This window comes from Antedon bifida, chromosome 7 (genome assembly GCF_963402885.1).
Source record: "Antedon bifida chromosome 7, ecAntBifi1.1, whole genome shotgun sequence".
NCBI classification, from domain to species: Eukaryota; Metazoa; Echinodermata; class Crinoidea; order Comatulida; family Antedonidae; genus Antedon; species Antedon bifida.
In genome coordinates, this window is record NC_136232.1 from 8,669,645 (window position 1) to 8,676,152 (window position 6,508).

Sequence of the window (6,508 nt, forward strand, 5' to 3'; positions counted from 1 at the left end):
ATTAAAATGGTATATTCAACAACAAAATTGTAAAAAATTATTTTTTCAGGGAGACAATACATCTAACTTTATCGTAATTTTTTTTCTCCAGAAAACCACAAAATGGCATATTCAAATTTAAATTATATTCATCTTTTATAATAATAATACCATACCTTTTAAGGAGTGTTCTGCCTACTACTAATTTTCATTTTTTTTTTGCTGCTTTTAGTCAAAAAACAAAACTATTGAAAATGCATATTGAATGAAATATTACAGGATAGGGTTAGGCATGAGGAGTGTCCTCATACAGGAGTGGTCTTTTACTAAGCCCTGTTAAACGTAAACTATAAACACAATTGACCTGACTGATGAGGTTGATAACATCATAGTAAAATTACTATAAACAAATTACCAATTTAAACATTGTTCTTATTTACAGTAATCTAATCTAATAAAACTCTAATTAAACATGTGTTCAAACCTACACATTTTTTTATTAGAAGAATGTCCAAAGAGTAAAGAAAAGTAACAATTTAGGTTGCAAATAATAAAGATTTGAAGACATGAATATTTACAGGTTGTGTTCACCAGTTATAGTAGAATATTGTAGACATCAGTCACAAACTACTACTTGTCTCTACACACTTCCCCTGCTCTTTCTAATCCCCAACCCTTTGTCAGTAATGCACATACTGGCCTCTCGCATCATGAACTACTACTACAGATAGTAACAATTTAGGTTGCAAATAATAAAGATTTGAAGACATGAATATTTACAGGTTGTGTTCACCAGTTCTTATAGAAAATTGTAGACATCAGTCACAAACTACTACTTGTCTCTACACACTTCCCCTGCTCTTTCTACACCCCAACCCTTTATCAGTAATGCACATACTGGCCTCTCACATCACGAACTACTATTACAGATAGCCTTTCCCCACCCAACCCTTTCTACACACCAGTAATGCACATACTGGCCTCTCACATCATGATGAACCTTTGAGGGATGGTTGCACACATTGACCTTGGTGGTATAGCATCAAATCTCTCATGAACTTTTAATTGTGCCAATTGTATTGTGGTTGAAAACCGCTTCCCAGAAAACAAGTTCATGTGTAATATTTTTATCAATAACATTTATTTATTGATTATTACATTATTTCCAGAATAACTATATCCATAATATAATTATTTATAATTATAAAATCATAATTTATTTATATTTGTTTATTTTGATGTATGTTTACATTCTCATTGTTATTAGAATATTTGATTCTAATTCTTATCTAATTTTTATTTATTTTGTACTTTTCTATTAATAATAAATAATATACAGGGGTTTCTTTAAACAAAAATTGATTGTTACCATTATTTATTTGAATAATAATAATATTACATGTATTATCTAATTTATTGAATTTATTAATTCATTAATTATTTGAGATTGTTACTATATCTTTATTTTTACCAATAAAAACATTAAATTTAGTTACTATATAATTTAAAATTTGGCCAAGAAACAAATTAAAACAATTACTAGCGATATTCAAATTGACCATTATGTAAAACCATCTCGCCAAGGACTAGTTTTGTGGTAACGGATCCTGGTTCAGGGGCCTCTGTTGGACGAGGCCAAATAATTGTGAAAAACGTGTTTCGTTTCTCAACACACTGTCAGTGTCATCATCGTCCTCGCCATATGTCAGTAGGCATAATCATATGTTTTGTACGGCTGCATTGAGTCTGTTGTTTTGCTTCTTATTTTTATAATTGTGAATTAGAGAGTTCAACCACCTTAATATAATACTTAATCTATCATATTTCAAATGGCCATACAGATTAAATGATATGATATGAAAATTATACCGACATCGAATTTGTAACAAAATCACGTTCTCTCTGCCACCTTGCTATCATCTTATTCCCATATCGAATTTTAATTGTCTTATTTGACATTCAAACTTGGGTAAAAATATTGTGATATGACTGTCTATTTGAATTGTGGAGCAAAACATGATATTAATACACTGTGCTTTATCTTATATATATCATTTTTTTCTAGTATTGCCCAATATTTTGATAACGTAATAGTAGCATTGTCTATCTTGGAATGATAATATTTAAGGATGTCACATAGCGACGTAGGGTGGGAGCCATAAACCTGCTCAGTAAGAGATCCAAAAAATAATAAATACGACGGTACTCTTTCGTTTTAATTTTTAAAAGGATTTTCCCTTTTTTGGCCGCAAAACCTATACTTTTACGGATGAGGATATTTTAAATACTTATTTATACTTTCATGCTTAGTTCTATCAATAGTCCCACGTGCTTCTATTCTATTGGTTCATTCGGATTGTAGGTTTAATGATATTTATTAAAATCAAAAGGCAAATTTCGGGGAAAAATGATAATGCTGTGGGTATCAGTGGCTGGATCTTAATGGAGATACAAAATAAAATAAGCAATGAAAAATGACAATGCTGTGGGTATCAGTGGCTGGATCTCAATGGAGATACAAAATAAAATAAGCAATGAAAAATGACAATGCTGTGGGTATCAGTGGCTGGATCTCAATGGAGATACAAACTAAAATAAGCAATGAAAAAATGACAATGCTGTGGGTATCAGTGGCTGGATCTCAATGGAGGTACAAAATAAAATATGCAAAAAGCTAAATCGAAGTGATAGTAAAACAGCCAGAAAGAAAATGTATATTTGGGACGACCATTTCTCATAAATTTCCTCATCTTATCGTTTCAAATTAATTAATACATTTTCAGTATCTTTGCCTGCTGTGTTTATTATCATGTAGGCCGAATGTAGTAAATCGTATTCATCTAATCATCGGAGTCTGTGTCAATATTAACATACTATACTAGCAATATTACAATGTATGTTTTGCTAAACAACTCTAGGCTTCGTTTTCTTTAGGGGATTCACCTAGCCTGAATAATACGTGTGTGATTGCTTTTAAACCATTGACCTGTGTAAATCTGAGCCACCAGTGGGGCTAAAATGAAAACGAAACCGTACATCATTGCCTTTCTCAAGTAATAATCAACAGGTGACCCTGTCATACCCTGTGGTGTCTCGTAACCCAGGTAAATTATTTACAATTGCAGTCTGGAATTTCTATATGCTACCGGAATAGTTGGGAAATACCGGCTTGTTGATAAGTTGGTTCACCTTTTCTTTGGTGAAAATTCTGCATTGTTTTTTGGCGTAATTGAAAACTTGTTGCATAACCCCTAAAAAAAAAAATATTCCAGTTTTTATTTTGCTTTGACGCATTGATAGGTTCATGTAAAACATTGATCTTGTTTTAAACATTCTATAGATTCTTGGTTGATTTAAATCTTTTCCTTTCAAACCTAATAAATAGATCTAGTTGTTGCTTCAAAACTACAAGAAATGAGGCAGATGTCAACAATATTAATTCGTAACATTTACAAAAGAGAAATTAATCAAGCTGAGGAGAAAAAGAAAGACCACCAACATTAACATTAGAAAGAACACTACGCAACGTCAGAAATATATAGAAATGCAACTTGGAGATCAGGAATATGAAAAGAAAGATTGTAACAAAGTTTGAGAGATGACCCGAGAATGTTCAGGAACTTGGACATCAGGAAGATGAAGATGAAACAGTTTGTTTTCAAAATGACCTGAGAATGTTCAGAAGATGATGAGGAGGATTGGCAACAAAGTTGGAGAGATGACCTGAGAATGTTCAGGAACTTGAAGATCATGGAAGATGATAAAGAGGATTGGCAACAGAGTTTAAGAGATGACCTGAGAATGTTCAAGAAGTTGAAGATCATGGAAGATGATGAGGAGGCCAAAGTGGGAGAGATGACCCGAGAATGTTCAGGAACTTGAAGATCATGGAAGATGATGAGGATGATTGGCAACAAAGTTGCAGAGATGACCTGAGAATGCCCAGGAACGTGGAGATCGGGAAGATAAAGAGCATGGGCAACACAGTTTGGGAGATAACATGGAAATGTTCAGTAACTTCGAAATCATGCAAATGAAAAAGAAGATTGGCAACAATAGGTGTGAATGGGAACTTGATATTGATTCATTTTTCTAAGAAATGAAATTGTTTGTGCTTTCCTGAAACCATCCATTTTTGAAGGTTATCCCAGTCACGCGACATCCTAAAATAAATAGCAGGCAAGTATTCTACCTTTCAATTCAATTACATTACCTCCGTTTGTGGTTGAAAATGCCCTATTATTCAAATGTTATGTTCTCTGAAATACATACATCAACTTGCGGGCAAAAAAGGGTTAGTACAAAAATAGAATAAAGGAAAAACCAAATGTCTAACAGATACAAGTAGTTACATTAATTCCATTATGTAATTAATTAAATTTCAGTATATCACCGGGCGGTTTAGAATTAATGTTCTATGCATGATTTTTTTATTTATATTAATATTATATTTGTATTATGTTCTGTACGTATTCGCAAAAAAACACTGACGTAGACGTTTGGTTAATTTTTTTTTTAATGCAAACAATCGAAAATCATATTTACTTCTAAGTAAAAAGTCATTAACATTAACAATTGTGAGTGACGGTAGGCAATTGTTACTTAATCTATGACTTTGCGACTCTTAAGTGCGAATATTTTAAGCTTCATTATAAAGGATATTATATATATAAATAGTATAATCCATCTATTCAGGTTTGTTTAAAAATAACTTTTTAACAAACTATTTATAGCATTTTCTTTCTAGACAAAAATACAGTGTATAATACTTAATCCCATACAAATAATACAAGATTTCCAGAAATATTGGAATTGACGTCAGCAGAATATTTTTTATTGATGACGTCAAATGTGATGAGCTAGGTCGATGCCACTCATACATCGGAACTTACTGGATTAAATTGTATTAACTGAATTGGCATATCATTGCACAGGAATCGGAACTTCTGGACACTGACCTATAACCTAACAGACATCTATGATGAAATTCCAATTCTCTGTTTCATCTTGGCAATTTAAAATGTACTTGATGGTAGTAATATATTAATAAACTGGAATATTCATTTGATAACCTCTACTACCATATGTAAAGTAAAAAATATCAAAACTTTATTTTATTGAAACAGATTTTCCAGAAAAAAAAGCTATGTGTATTTTAGAATATGAAGTCAAACATTCCTGTTGTTATGAATACAAAATGCCGTCCTTGGTCTTGGAATTATATATGTAGGCCTAACTACAGTATTTTGATGTAAATTATTAGTTGGTTCAGGGTTGTGTCTGTGAACTTTTCGATCAGACTTCGTGTTATTGCGTAATCGGGAAGCTCGTCCTATCAAATACTTCCATCTGTATATACTCCAAAAGGAAGAACAGACAAAAGTCATTTAGCCTTCTATTTTCAATAAAATTATAGTTTTCGTCTCCGTTGTTACATTTTACTGTTTTCTTAGGTAAAGGTATAATTTTCTATTAACATTTCTAATTTTACTGAGTACAGTTTATAAATGTTTCTCCTGAGGGAGGCGAATAAACTTTACTTGAATATGTAATAGTAAAGCACTTGTATTTGGCTTATTTTAGTTTTTCTTTACCTCTTTTCACTCTTCCTTGCTTTACCGAAGTAAAATACCGTAATTATTTTAAAGATTAATTGTTAATAAATATTATTTAAACGTAAATTAATATTCGAGTTTAAACGTACTTTCGAATCAGATTACAAAATAAAAGTAAATCTATCGGGTTAAACAGGTTATTAAATACAAACAAATATCTTTATCATTTGAATTATATTCTACACAATATACAGATCTGTAATACCGTATCTACCACCGTAGTTTCGTTTTGTTTAAAATATTAATTTCAATAAGGAACTTCAATCAAAGCTTACAAATTAAATAACGATATTAATAATGATTGTATACTATAAAAAAGATTATCGATTATCTTATCAAATAAATAATTATAATCAAACAGACCCCAAATGGAATTTTTTTTTTTTGGTTGTCCTGAATTTATTCATTTTCATGTTTCTCCTTTTTTAATTATTTGACTGTCATTTTATGTATACACCTCTTGTTTAAAGATATGTATGATGTCTGGATTCGAAATAACCAAACGGTACATTTTTAAAATTATACACATGTTTTTTTTGTCCTGATGTTTTTTCATTTTACTGTTGTTTTATGTATTGACCTCTTTTTTAATAATATGTATGATATCTGGATTCGAAATAAACAAACGGTACATTTTAAAAATTATACACATGTTTTTTTTGTTTTTTTTTTTTGCTGTCCTGAATTTATTCATCCGTTTTTTTTCCTGATGTTTTTTCATTTGATTGTTATTTTATGTTTCGACCTCTTGTTTAAAGATATGTATGATGTCTGGATTCAAAAACAAACAATTCTATGTTTTAAGGACCTCGGTCACTTCGATTTGAGTAATATAAGAGGGAACAGCTTAGACATTTATATTTTGTTGAAAACAATATAATCAATTATCATCAAACCAACGTACGGTATTCTTG

The 6,508-nt window shown here is 30.9% G+C and overlaps 1 long non-coding RNA gene across 2 annotated transcripts in view; it reads left to right on the plus strand.

Annotated features, from left to right (window-relative positions):
- LOC144849167 (uncharacterized) overlaps positions 1-6,508 on the plus strand; it is a 50,214-nt gene that overhangs the window by 13,505 nt on the left and 30,201 nt on the right. The window lies entirely within an intron of this gene.